This window comes from Neophocaena asiaeorientalis, unplaced genomic scaffold (genome assembly GCF_003031525.2).
Source record: "Neophocaena asiaeorientalis asiaeorientalis breed wild unplaced genomic scaffold, Neophocaena_asiaeorientalis_V1.1 scaffold329, whole genome shotgun sequence".
Lineage (NCBI taxonomy): Eukaryota > Metazoa > Chordata > Mammalia > Artiodactyla > Phocoenidae > Neophocaena > Neophocaena asiaeorientalis.
This window is the reverse complement of record NW_020175082.1, coordinates 221644-237016: the sequence shown is the minus strand read 5'-3', so window position 1 is coordinate 237016 and position 15373 is coordinate 221644. Positions and strand designations below refer to the sequence as shown.

The 15373-nt window shown below is 36.8% G+C and overlaps 1 protein-coding gene across 4 annotated transcripts in view; it reads right to left on the bottom strand.

The window, feature by feature from the left end:
* The window catches only part of CPNE8 (copine 8), a 303498-nt gene that overhangs the window by 190191 nt on the left and 97934 nt on the right, over positions 1–15373 (bottom strand). The window lies entirely within an intron of this gene.

Below are 15373 nucleotides of genomic sequence, written 5' to 3'. Positions count from 1 at the left end.
GCAAATCATGAAAGCGCAGAGCAGTGGTGGTCAGCACTAACCGTGATACTTACAAAGAAGCAGTGTGACATCATGGCTACAACTAGGATCCAGAGCCACACTGCCAGATGTCTGTTCCAGTACCACCACTGACCATTTGTGACTGTGGCAGTTAATAAACTCTCCAGTTTCCTCTAACATGTAGTCGCCCCCTTACAGAGCTATTTTGAGGTTTCAATGAGTTATTACATGAGATAATATTAGCATATATTAAGTGCCTAAAAATGGGTTAAGTATAATACATTATAAAGTTATTAATGTACCACTAGATGATTGTTATTTTCAAGACTCAGAATAACCTTGCAAAATGAGAGGTCTGTTCCTAATACTAAATTTCATGTATAAAGAAACTAATCATCTAGGAGGTTATTTCTTTCATGTTTTAAGCAGTCAGTAAATAGCAGAGTCAGAACGAACCCAGATATTCTGATTCAAGATTGAAATACTGCCTAAGGATGTACATATCATAAATACAATGCAACTTCTCATGTCAATAAAATAAGGGCTCCAACACCATCTGGATATGTGGGTCAAGAAAATATAGAGGTGGTGCAGGGAGAGGCACTCTCTCTAGCATAGCCTGTGTAAGAATCTAAGCTGTCCTAAAGGAGAAAGTGGGAGATCTCCCTAAATTGTACTGTGAACTGGCCCAGGAAAAGCCCTAAGAAGGATGGGCAGAGGAATGACAGCAAGTAAAATGTTGTTTTAAGTTTCACTAAATAAAAATTTTAAATGCCTAACAAGCCATAAAAGTAAAAACTGTGTTATTCAGGGTAAGTTGCTATAAGTCCCATGAGAGGAAAAAAAACACTGTAGACTAGGATAGTCGAGGGAATATTTTCCCAAAGTAAGTAAGCCTTGAGAACCAGGTAGGAATCAGATCATGGATAGAAGACAGTTGGAACATTTGAGTCCTAGAGAACAAATCAGAGTATCAGGCAAGAATGTAATGAGAAAAGAGCAGACCTCAAATAAAGGACAGAAACAGAGATAAAGAATCAAGACTGTGGAGGGCCCTCTTGGCCAAGCAACAACAAAAACAACATTGCCTTAGATTAATGAGAAGCAACTGGCAACGTTTCAGTAATTCAGGGACACCATTAGAACAGTGTATTTAGAAGATTACTCAGATACCAATTTGCAGAATGGACTGAGGGCTGAAGAAAAATCTGGAAGCCAGATCAATCAGAAGGCCACAGTAGTTAATAAGAAGCAAAGTGTTAAGGCCCAAGCTAAAGTTGTAGCAAATGCTTGGGAACAGTGCACAGAAAAATGGCAGGATTTGGTGTAAGCTGTACCTGCACATGGTGGGGGGTAGGGCAATGGAGAGAGGGAGAGAGAAACAGAAAATAAATCTGGATTTGGAACTTGATGGCTGACAGAATGGCAATAACTTAATAAAATTGCAAATCATTTTAAATTTTGCTTTCGAGTAAGCAAAAACTACTTAAGGTAAAGCCTTGACATATTTAAATTATCCTTAAAAATAATATGTCTTTCCCAACTTCATAAAAGACTTTACAAATATGTTTATGGGTTTTTTAAAACAAACGTAACTTTTTCTAAGTCTCATGACACATAGAGGGAGCTTAATACTAATAATACTAAAGATTTGGAATATGTCATTGGTCTCGTAACTCAGCAGCAAAAAATACATGGGGATTCTGGAACTCTTTCCTAAGGATACCGATATTGATGGACAGCTGCTCATACTACATATTAAATGGATTTGGCCAATGGAGTAACAAGTCTCAGTAAAAGCTGTTCATTGCTGTAATGACTCAAGAAAACAGAACAGATATTGAGCAGTCCATATTAGAGTAGACACATATTAGCAAATAGAGAACACACACATATCATCATTGCTGAACAAAAAAGGAAATAAAAATAATAAAGTCAATAAAATGTGCTCCAAAAAGGTATAGTGTGCATCTGCACACATTATAGTTATTGCACTCTTTGCCCCTAAATATTTATGGTATCTATGTAATTATTTTACATCTGCCTATGTTTGTGTATTCCCAATTTAGCAACACATTTACTACTCAGAATGCAAAAATTAGCACATAATATTTAATATTTGTCTACTTCTTCTTGTGTTGGAAAACTCTAGTGAATCAATTTTTTGTCATCTCAATGGTCCACATTTCCTATGAATTTTACACAATACTAGTAATATAATTAGTGCCCCTTAATGGATATTTTTAGATATGTGTTCTGTAGTTAGATAAAGATAGAAATGAAAACTAGCTATAATAGAAACTGCTTTACTGTTTCTTATTATAGTGTTGTATTCCAGTTGATGAGCCACCACAGTTAGGTCATAATAGAATTTCCAGTATAAATCCAAGCACTTTTCTACAATTCTAACACACACATAGACCAAATCCACTTTACAGTGGCTGGTAATTGAGAAATGTATCAATTTATTCAATCATATTAACTACTGGGCTTTCCAAAAACTGACCATGAATACTTGTTAAATGTATTCATTATTATTTTATAATCTAAGTAATACACAGATAGAACTTAGTTTTGAAATCTGTTTAAATGACTATAAACCATATTGTTCGTATATAACAAAATATAAGATGCATTCTGCCACTCTTTAAAAGTATCCAAATATTACCCTAAATCCAATATGCTAGTAATAAAACTGGAAGGCTTATCACTGAGCAGTAGAGGAGACAAGAAAAAAAAAAAACTGAGAGTATAGCAACACAAAGCATCATAATAATAATACGTTTCACATTCATAGGTAGTTTTTAAAAAACTTAGCAAATCAGAGGAAGTGTTTGGATTATTTCCATAACAATCTAAATCTAGTTTTATTACTAGCATAACACAACTCAAAATCCAAGGGAACATTGCTGTACTATCAGATTCCAGCTGATTACTCTACATTTATATTTCTCTTCTCTTTTTTGTTAATATTCAAAGGAATGTCTACTTTAATTGTATGCATGAGCATAATATCCTAATTTCTTCAGAGTTTTTTTTATTATTATACCCACATTTACATTTATTACAGGGAAAGGATACATTAAAGTTAGCCATGGAAAGACACACAGGGAAGAATCCAGGAGGGTTCCAAATGGAAGTTTTCATTGTCCTTAAGATGCATTACTCTCCTGTCATTATTACATTATTATTTCATTTGTACCAATCTTTACTAATGAATTCCATCCATCTACATTTTATATTATATTATAGCAAGAAACTTATCTATACTCATGAAAATTACACTGATGCTATGTGCTCTAATAATTCCACACAAATAAAAAGGTAATTTACTTTGCATTAAATTAACTGGCTTTGTGTTGGTTTGTATGCTTGCTTGCTAGGTACTACTATTAATGACTCCTATATATTCTTTATAAAATATTTTTTACATGCATACATTTATTTATTTATTTAGGAAAGCAGAATGACATACTCCTCAGGAGTGAGAATTATAAGAGGCTAGACTGCCTGTGTTTGTATTTTGGCTGAAACATTTACTAATGCCTCTACACCTCTGTATCCTAACCTATAAAATACACTTTGTAAATAATACTTGCCAATTAAATTGTTGGGAGGTCTAAGTAAGATAATGTATGCAAAACACTTAAAATAAATGCTGGGAACATAGTAAGTATCTATATGCCTCCTCTCTCCTCCCTACTTTCCTGGGTTAAAGAATATTACAACATACACAAAACTTTCCACTTGCCACTAGATTCCAGTACTGGAGATACTATAAATATCTGAATAAAATAATACATTTTCTTTTCCAAAACCACTTTACACTCATGGTCAATACAGATGCTCATTTTGAGTGTCATTATAAAATCCAGAAGTGTCTTATCTTAAATGTTAACAAGTATACATACAAATATATCTATGTAAAGCATGACATTTTTAAAACAATGGTATAATGAACCAAGAGGTGTGGTTTCATATTAACTGGTAAATAAAATTTCTAATTTCTATACTATTACAAAGCTAACCAATGAATGTACATTACCATCAGCATCATAATAAACAATTTTATAAGCATTCAATAGTGTGGCATCTTTTTCCTAAAAGAACTACAAAGATAATCTTTAAATGGCGTTCTTGTTTTATAAAATGACCAATAAGCATAGAAAATACTTCTAATTAATAGATAATTCAAATTAAAAGACAAATGGGTTATTGATAGCTAAGTTTTAACACAGCATAGTAATTGAGTACAGTTAACTGTTCAGGAGTTAATCATTCATTCTTCTGGGTTTTTTTTTTTTTACCATTTTTATTGGAGTATAATTGCTTTACAATGGTGTGTTAGTTTCTGCTTTACAACAAAATGAATCAGTTATATATATATACATATGTTCCCATATCTCTTCCCTCTTGCGTCTCGCTCCCTCCGACCCTCCCTATCTCACCCCTCCAGGAGGTCACAATGCACGGAGCTGATCTCCCTGTGCTATGCGGCTACTTCCCACTAGCTATCTACCTTACGTTTGGAAGTGTATATATGTCCATGCCTCTCTCTCGCTTTCTCACAGCTTACCCTTCCCCCTCGCCATATCCTCAAGTCCCTTCTCTAGTAGGTCTGTGTCTTTATTCCTGTCTTACTCCTAGGTTCTTCATGACATTTTTTTTTCTTAAATTCCATATATATGGGCTAGCATACGGTATTTGTCTCTCTATTTCTGACTTACTTCACTCTGTAGGACAGACTCTACGTCTATCCACCTCACTACAAATAGCTCAATTTCGTTTCTTTTTATGGCAGAGTAATATTCCATTGTATATATGTGCCACACCTTCTTTATCCATTCATCCTATTATGGACACTTAGGTTGTTTCCATCTCCGGGCTATTGTAAATAGACCTGCAATGAACATTTTGGTACATGACTTTTTGAATTATGGTTTTCTCAGGGTATATGCCCAGTAGTGGGATTGCTGGGTCATATGGTAGTTCTACTTGCAGTTCTTTAAGGAAACTCCATACTGTTCTCCACAGTGGCTGTATCAATTTACATTCCCACCAACAGTGCAAGAGGGTTCCCTTTTCTCCACACCCTCTCCAGCATTAATTGTTTCCAGATTTTTTGATGATGGCCATTCACACTGGTGTGAGATGATATCTCATTGTAGTTTTGATTTGCATTTCTCTATTGATTAGTGATGTTGAGCATTCTTTCATGTGTTTGTTGGCAGTCTGTATATCTTCTTTGGAGAAATGTCTATTTAGGTCTTCTGCCCATTTTTGGATTGGGTTGTTTGTTTTCTTAATACTGAGCTGCATAAGCTGCTTATAAATTTTGGAGAATAATCCTTTGTCAATTGCTTCACTTGCAAATATTTTCTCCGATTCTGAGGTTTATCTTTTGGTCGTGTTTATGGTTTCCTTTGCTGTGCAAAACCCTTGAAGTTTCATTAGGTCCCATTTGTTTATTTTTGTTTTTATTTCCATTTCTCTAGGAGGTGAGTCAAAAATGATCTTGCTGTGATTAATGTCATAGAGTGCCCTGCCTATATTTTCCTATAAGAGTTTGATAGTTTCTGGCCTTACATTTAGGTTTTTAATCCATTTTGAGCTTATTTTTGTGTATGGTGTTAGGGAGTGATCTAATCTCATATGGTTGTTTATTCGAGATGTTTCCTGTTTCTTAAGGTAGGATTCTATTGCTATAAACTTCCCTCTTAGAAATGCTTTTTCTGCATTCCATAGATTTTGGGTCTTCGTGTCTCCATTGTCATATGTTTCTACGTAGTTTTTGATTTCCTCTTTGATTTCTTCAGTGATCACTTCGTTATTAAGTAGTGCATTGTTTAGCCTCCATGTGTTTGTATTTTTTACAGATCTTTTCCTATAATTGATATCTAGTCTCATAGCGTTGTGGTTAGTAAAGACACTTGATACAATTTCAATTTTCTTAAATCTACCAAGGCTTGATTTGTGACCCAAGATATGATCTATCCTGGAGAATGTTCCATGAGCACTTGAGAAAAATGTGTATTCTGTTGTTTTTGGATGGAATGTCCTATAAATATAAACTAAGTCCATCTTGTTTAATATGTCATTTAAAGCTTGTGTTTCCTTATTTATTTTCATTTTGGATTATCTGTCCATTGGTGAAAGTGGGGTGTTAAAGTCCCCTACTATGAATGTGTTACTGTCGATTTCCCCTTTTATGGCTGTTAGTATATGCCTTATGTATTGAGGTGCTCCTATGTTGGGTGCATAAATATTTACAATTGTTATATCTTCTTCTTGGATCGATCCCTTGATCATTATGTAGTGTCCTTCTTTGTCCCTTCTAATAGTCTTTATTTTTAGGTCTATTTTCTCTGATATGAGAATTGCTACGCCAGCTTTCTTGGGTTTCCATTTGCATGAAATATCTTTTTCCATCCCCTTACTTTCAGTCTGTATGTGTCTCTAGGTCTGAAGTGGGTCTCTTGTAGACAGCAAATATATGGGTCTTGTTTTTCTATCCATTCAGCCAATCTGTGTCTCTTGGTGGGAGCATTTAGTCCATTTACTTTTAAGGTAATTATTGATAAGTATGTTCCTGTTCCCATTTTCTTAATTATTTTGGGTTCATTATTGTAGGTCTTTTCCTTCTCTTGGGTTTCTTGTCTAGAAAAGTTCCTTTAGCATTTGTTGTAAAGCTGGTTTGGTGGTGCTGAACTCTCTCAGCTTTTGCTTGTCTGTAAAGGTTTTAATTTCTCCATCAAATCTGAATGAGATCCTTGCTGGGTAGAGTAATCTTGGTTGCAGGTTTTTCTCCTTCATCACTTTAAATATGTCCTGCCAGTCCCTTCTGGCTTGCAGAGTTTCTGCTGAAAGATCAGCTGTTAACATTATGAGGATTCCCTTGTGTGTTATTTGTTGTTTTTCCTTTGTTGCTTTTTATATGTTTTCTTTGTATTTAATTTTTGACTGTTTGGTTAATATGTGTCTTGGCGTATTTCTCCTTGGATTTATCCTGTATGTGGGGTTGTTTTCCTGTCTTGCTAGTTGTTTGGCATAGGATGTCCAGCACTGTAGCTTGTTGGTCGTTGAATGAAGCTGGGTGCTGGTGTTGAGATGGAGATCTCTGGTAGATTTTCGCCATTTGCTATTATGTGGAGCTGGGAGGTCTCTTGTGGACCAGTGTCCTGAAGTTGGCTATCCCACCTCAGAGGCACAGCACTGACCCTTGGCTGCAGCACCAAGAGCCTTTCATCCACACGGCTTAGACTCCTTAATTTGGGATGATTCGTTGTCTATTCATGTATTCCACCGATGCAGGGTACATCAAGTTGATTTTGGAGCTTTAATCCACTGCTTCTGAGGCTGCTGGGAGAGATTTCCCTTTCTCTTCTTTGTTTTCACAGCTCCCAGGGGCTCAGCTTTGGATTTGGCCCCGCCTCTGCTTGTAGGTCGCCGGAGGGCGTCTGTTCTTCGCTCAGACAGGATGGGGTTAAAGGAACCACTGTTTCGGGGGCTCTAGCTCACTCAGGCCGGGGGGAGGGAGGGGCACGGATTGCGGGGTGAGCCTGCTGCGGCAGAGGCCAGTGTGACGTTGCAGCAGCCTGAGGCGCACCGTGTGTTCTCCCGGGGGAGTTGTCCCTGGATCCCAGGACCCTGGCAGTGCCGGGCTGCACAGGCTCCCTGGAAGGGAGGTGTGGATAGTGACTTGTGGTTGCACACAGGGTTATTGGTGGCGGCAGCAGCAGCCTTAGCATCTCGTGCCTGTCTCTGGGGTCCGCGATTTTAGCGGCAGCTCGCACCCTTCTCTGGAGCTGCTTTAAGCAGCGTTCTTAATCCCCTCTCCTTGCGCACCAGGAAACAAAGAGGGAAGAAAAATTCTCTTGCCTCTTCGGCAGGTCCAGACTTTTCCCTGGACTCCCTCCCGGCCAGCCATGGCACACTAACCCCCTGCAATCTGTGTTCACGCCACCAACCCCAGTCCTCTCCCTGCGCTCTGACCGAATCCCGAGCCTCAGCTCCCAGCACCGCTCGCCCCAGCAGGGGAACAGACAAGCCTCTCGGGCTGGTGAGTGCCTGTCGGCACCGATCCTCTGTGCGGGAATCTCTCTGCTTTGTCCCCCGCACCCCTGTTGCTGTGCTCTCCTCCTTAGCTCCGAAGGTTACCCCTCTGCCACCCGCCATCTCTGCCCGCGAAGGGGCTTCCTATTGTGTGGAAACCTTTCCTCCTTCACAGCTCCCTCCTACCGGTGCAGGTCCCGTCCCTATCCTTTTGTCTCTGTTTATTCTTTTTTCTTTTGCCCTACCCAGGTACGTGGGGGGTTTCTTGCCTTTTGGGAGGTCTGAGGTCTTCTGCCAGCATTCAGTAGGTGTTCTGTAGGAGTTGTTCCACGTGTAGATGTATTTCTGGTGAATCTGTGGGGAGGAACGTGATCTCCGCGTCTTACTCTTCTGCCATCTTCCCAGAAGCCCTAATCATTCATTCTTGATAAGACAGAGTCATGATTTGCCTCCACTTATTGCTTTTACCCATTTTGTGATCATTTAGCATTTTTAAGCACATGCATACCAAGCCAGTAAAAGCAAGAGAAAATAAATGATACAAAATTTCTCACTTTTATAAAATTTTAACCATTGTGGAAAAAAATTGGTGAGGAAAGTTTGTATAACTTGTGAAATTTTATTGTCGGCATTATTTACTAATATTTTACTGTTGGTAATCCCTGCTAATATTGCTGAATTCCTCTATATTTAATGAATTCATAGTAATCACAGCAACTATAGAGATTGAGGAGTCACAGTTATATTATGTGCTATATACTAATATGACAATCATTTATAATAATCAAGAATGGTGCTTCTTTGCTCAATAATCTTTCCTACTTTCCTTTTTTAAAAATAAATTTATTTATTTTATTTTTGGTTGTGTTGGGTCTTCGTTGCTGCAAGTGGGTTTTCTCTAGTTGTGGCGGGGGGGACACTCTTCATTGCTAGGTGCAGGGCTCTCATTGCGGTGGCCTCTCCTGTTGCAGAGCACGGGCTCTAGGCACGTGGGTTCCTGTAGTTGTGGCACTTGGGCTCAGTAGTTGTGGTTTGCGGGCTCTAGAGCGCAGGCTCAGTAGTTATACCACACGGGCTTAGTTGCTCCGCGGCATGTGGAATTTTCCCAGACCAGGGCTCGAACCCATTTACCCTGCATTGGCAGGCAGATTTCCAACCACTGCACCACCAGGGAAGCCCCTGCTTTCTTAATGGTTGTGCTGTTTGGGGTATAAAGGAAACTCAACATGAAGCAATTCGATTTAATATTTTAAGAAAAATAATTTGTCCCATTTTAACATTATAATAATACACCATTTTTTAAAGCAAGAATTTGTCTTTTTAATGAATGGACCCATCTACAAAGCAAAAATGCTAATCCTACCTCCAAGAAATTAACACAAATTTCTTTTTTTCCCCACCCACTCTTGAAATTTATTTTTTAAATGCACAGAGATAATATAAATAGTAAAAAGTATATACAAAGAAAAATAATTCCTCCACCTATTTCAGGACTAATTCTTACTACACACGTATTACCAGTATCATCAAAATATCATAAAATATTCCCTATAATTTTCAAGAATATGCATACATATATATATGTGTGTGTGTGTGTCCATGTGCAGTGTGTTTCTTCATATAATGCTTTCCACAAATGAGAGAATTTCTCACACATTATTATTAATAGTTCTAAACTTAGACATCAGTAGCTAAATTGCAAATATAATTTCAAAATTATACTCTAAAGTTGAATTTATTTTCCCTCAGCACAGTTGTTGATTTTCAAAATAATTCTTGCTTGATAAGAGTCCAAATGAAGGCAGTTAAATAAGACACTGAATGAAAATTAATCTTTCAATGCATGAGTAGTTATTGATCAAAATGAACCAATTTTCTAAAATTATCAACAACATACATATTTAAATTGTGAACCATACTATTTATAGATTAAGAATAAAGCTACTCTATTCACAAATACTATAACAAATCTATGGAAAATATTTACCTTCTAGAGGCACATCATTTTTTTGTCTAGATGTTAGTTCTCATCAGTAAAGATGTGAGAAATGTAATATGCTAACAAAAAATGTTAAGTAAATATTCTCACTGCTGTCAAACATGATGATACAGTCAACAGACTAAATAACTAGAAAACTTACTATATAGTACTATTAAATAATATGATATATATTATAGCATTATTAAATAATAAATATAATACTATCACACAATGTCATTAAATACTAAGCCCTGAGTAAGGGCCAGTTTTACATGCAAACAATCTCACTTAATATAACATAATGAGTGCCAAAGACACTGTCATCAAACCTACCTCAAGCACTGTCCCTAATTCTGTCTCAAAGTCTAAGATGCTACAAGACTATGTTGAAAATGCAAATAGAAACATAATCCATTTATTGAGCATCAGTCTTAAATTCTTTAATTTGAATATGCTTATAAGGCTAGCTCTCATTAGCTGATAAAGACCAGAAAGCTTGCTACATAAAAAAGAAAAGAAAGTTACTATTGAAAAGGCATCAGAGGATAGCACGGAGAGCTCTTTTACACAGGGCAGTCAGGCAAGCCTCTAAGTAGATGACAACTAAGTAGAAATTTCAATAATATAACAGAAAGAACCATGTGAACATTTGAGACAATAGGTAGGTAGGACAAGAAGCAAGAACAAAGTCCCTGAGACAAGAAGATACTTGGGGTGTTTAAGGAAAAGCAAGAGGGTCAGTGGGGTTAGAGTAGAATGAGCAAGGAAGAGAATGGAAGGAGAGGATGGAGCCAAGGGCCCATGATGGACTGTGAATTCTGTCTCAAGTGTGGAGGGAAGCCACTGGAAAATTAATTTGAACTAGAAAGTGATATGTCCTGACTAGCCTTTTTAAATGATAATTCTGGCTAATCATTTCCCACCAAATTTGTAAATGCTAAAGTTCCCCCAAGGTTCTATCCTATTCTCTTCTCCATTTATACTTTTTTATATAATTTTATTGAGTTCCAACTCTATAGGCTGACAGTTCTCAAGTCTCCAGAAATGGCCTAGTCAATATCTCCAGTTAGATGCTTACTGGAGTCTCAAACAATATAAACCTGCCCTGACCACTGATTTCTCTATTCTCATCCCCACCACCTCAGTCTCTTCCTCCCCAATGTACCCCATGGAAATAAACTGTATCTTCATTTATCCAGTTTCCAATAACCTAGGAATCATTCTATTTTCATCTCTTATTTTCAGACCTAATATCTACATCATCATCAACCATATCACCAAAATATATTCCAAATCTGCCACTTTTTACCACTTCAAGGTATATACTTACCAAATATCGTTTATCTAGCTAAATTAACAGCAGTTTTATAACTAGTCTCTGTTGGTTCACAAGAGCAGGAGTTCCCTGGGTAAAACCTGAAACTGGCCCCTGTACACTGGGGCTTCCCAACCCCATTATCCACTTCAGCTGCCAGTTGTTATTTAAACCTATAAGTCAGATCACATCATCTTCCAGTGAAATCCATAAAAAAAAAATCCAAATTCTTTAAACTTTGGCCTACAAATCTCCACACCATCTGAATTCATCTACCTTTCCAAATTATTCCATTCTTCTTTCCTTACCATTCAGTCTATATAGGGTAGCTATCTTTCAGTCACACCAACATACTAAATTACTTCCTGACTCAAGGTCTTTGCACTACTGTTCCTTTTGCCTTAAATGCTCTTCCCCTAGATTTTCAATAGTTCCCTCCTTCTCTTTAATAAGTATACCCAGGATAAGAACTGGTACAGAATCATGCTGCCTGGTTGAGGGAAATATAAGCTTCTAGCTAACTAGCTTCATGAGTCACCCTCTCTCAGTATCAAAATCTTATTAATATAAATGCTATAAAAAAGTAAGTTATCTTAGCCATTTATTTGCATTTGTTTTTATTGAATAAATCTATATACGCCACTTCCCCAACTCTAAACTGTAAGCTGTTTTAGGACAAGGATCTTGTTTGTCTTATTCATTGCTATATTTCTCAGCATTACAAGAGTGCCTGGAATATATTTATTGCTTACCTGGTTGTGTGAATATATATTAGAATTCAATTCAGTTATATATGGGTTAAACTGACATATTCTAATGAAAAACTTTCCCCACTTATAAATCTATTCCTATGAAAAATGCATTTCATGATCTGAACAATTAATTAACTTTCATATAAAATTTTCAAATACAACTGACCTATATGTGGAAGTTTATATATATAATATTTAGAAAATATATTGAAGAACACGCACATCTTCACTGAAGGTTGGTATTTTGTGGCTGAAATAATCCAGTGAGCAATTAACTATCTAAAACAAAAACTGTAGTGGGTACCTTCCAAGACCAACCAAATGGATAAATGCATTTTGGATTGCCTGGTAGGTATGAAAACTTAGTACACAAAGTACAGTTTCGATGTTATCTGCTCCAGAACACCAAAAAGAAGCCTAGATACATCAATTATGGGCCTGTTAATAATCTTTTCATTAATGATGCAATTAAATTATGCAAATGGAAATATGTAAAGCAATTTCCTTAGAGAATCATGAAATGGATAAATCATCTAAAAGAATACATCCCTGGATTCCATAAGTCAGCTGTGAACATAACGTTTCTTCACTAAAAACTTGTCCACCACCAATAAAATCAATTAAAGTTATACTGATTCTTCATCTATTCACCTGTATTCATTTGCAATGTTAGAAATCTAAGGTACAGTTCTATATTATATCTCCATTTTCCTTATTAGTACCAAAAATTTAAGACTGGTACTTAAGACCCCTAAGTACTAGAAACCAAATAAAATCATCCTGAAGGTGGGATCTTTCAAAATTATCAGAAATGAGAAAGAGAAAAAATTTATTATAGTTAACTCAAGGAGTCTCTCTTGCTACCAAATCCCTTTTGTAAAAGATAGGTGCCTGTACTCCACATGCAAGCGCAGGCACTTAGCAGTATTTCCTAAAAGGTTTTAGTTTTTCTTTCCCTTTGCAAAATTGGAAGGTGTAGACAACCACACTTTTAAAGAACTGCATCTTCAGGGAATAAACCTAGTTTATTTATTGGTTTCTCTGGTCTTTCAAATGCCTCCTGAATTCCTTTTGGGTTGAATGAGTTATATGCTCTTTTACCTAAAATCTGTACTTGTTTGCTTTCAAATAAAGATGGGTTTTTGTTGTTGCTAATATCTAGCAGAAATTCAAAGCAGTTATCTCTAACAATTCCTGTAACAATTCAAAAACACATTTCCTCCTTCTTTTGACACGCTTCATCCACTCTTAGCTCAGGCACTATTAAGTAATTTGTGTTGCTTACTATATATATTTGAGAAATATAACAGAGAATAATGTGAGAATACATTAAAATGTGAGATAATATAAACTACAGGAACTATAAAAAGCTATGCAATACTCCAGCAGAAAAGTGATGAAAATGTGAACTAAGGCAGTAACGGTAAGGAAATAAGACAGAAGAGAAGCAATTCTTTGTTAGAATGAGCAGGATTTGGTGGCTCACTAGATATGAGACAGGAAGAGGTTAAGGAAGACTGACCCTGAAATATAAGGGGAAGGAGATGTTAAGCAATTCTACTTGGGAGAGTTAGTGCTCAGTTTCCATTCAGGAAAGGAAATGGGGTAAGATTCATAAAGAAGTGAAAACTGAACAAGAAACATCAGTTCTAAAGGGGTGACTTTCTGTGATTGACTCAGGGCTGTCAGAGCTTTCCAAGACCTCCTCTGGGTAGGGGTTATCACTGCTCTCTAAAGGTATAACTACAGCTTTGAGTGCAATAGGCCAGGTGGAATATCTCAGAGCTCCTGTATTTGATGGAAGTAGATTTAATGTGTTTAAAGTTAAACACAATTTGTTTCTCGGTTCCTTTTTAAAGGGTCTCTAAAGCACTGTGTTATGGTATTAAACAAGCCAATATTATGTGTGCTGTTAATTATTTATCTTTATTCTCAGTCATTCAAGAGCTAAGTGTGTCTTCTTTTAAAGAATCATTTCAGGGCTTCCCTGGTGGCGCAGTGGTTCAGAGTCCGCCTGCCGATGCAGGGGACACGGGTTCGTGCCCTGGTCCGGGAAGATCCCACACGCCACAGAGCGGCTGGGCCCGTGAGCCATGGCCGCCGGGCCTGAGCGTCCGGAGCCTGTGCTCTGCAATGGGAGAGGCCACAACAGTGACAGGCCCATGTACCGCAAAAAAAAAAAAAAAAAAAAAAAAAGAGAGAGAGAATCATTTCAGAAACTTGAAATGTTTTTGTCATAACAAGGATCGGGAAAATTATATGAAAGTTTTCTAAATAAGTACACTGTGTTGATGATTATTCTCATGAAGATAATACAGGCAGAGGAGCAAAATTGGGATGGAAAAGGTCATCAAAAATACATTTTTGATATATTTGAATTTTAGGCTTCTGCAGAACATCTACCAAGGACTATCTGACAAGCAGTTGGAAACTTAGATTTTCTGGGGTGTACAGAGGGTACATGAATCATCAAGATAAGACAGGTAAATGACTGAACTCTCCCAAAGAGAGTTTATACAATGAGATGAGATGAAAATTGAAAATAAAGCCATAAGAAGCACTAATATTAAGGAATAGGAGGAGAAAGAGAAACTAAAAAATAATAGGTACTGAATAAACAGAGAGGTAGGAAAAGAAGCAAGGGAAAAATTTCCATGGAAGTCAAGGGAGGTAGGTATTTCAAGAATACAGTAGTCAATCGTGTCCAAAATAATGGGGAGATCAAGTAAAGTAAAGAATGAAGGGAGGCCACTACATTTTGATCTAACCTATGTCAGAATAGTTTAAGCAGAAATGAACATGAGAATACAGTAAAGAAATTGAAGGGAGAATGAAAAGGAAGTTATGATAGAAACCCAGGCTGTTTGGTAAAGAAGTATGGTGATGAGAAGATAGTAAAAGAGATATCATGACAGTAAAACAGAGTCAGGATATTTACTTATGAAAAAAAAGCTATTCTACAAAAGAAAAATATTTGAAAAGATATGTACATTGATGGCTTCTATAAGACATATCTCTTACATAAAAATATTTAGTCATTACTGATTATTAAAGGAAGACATAGTTAATCATGTTTGAGGTACCTTCCTATCCCATATTCCATATACTATGTCCTGAACATCAATGGTAAGGACTACATGTTAGTAGTAGTAGTCCTCACACTCACCCTCAATATATACAACCCCATGAAAATGTCCTTAACTTCTCAGTTATTATGCCCTCTGAAGACTAGTCTAAACTGAGAAACACTGAGAAATTATATTCAGAGAGAGT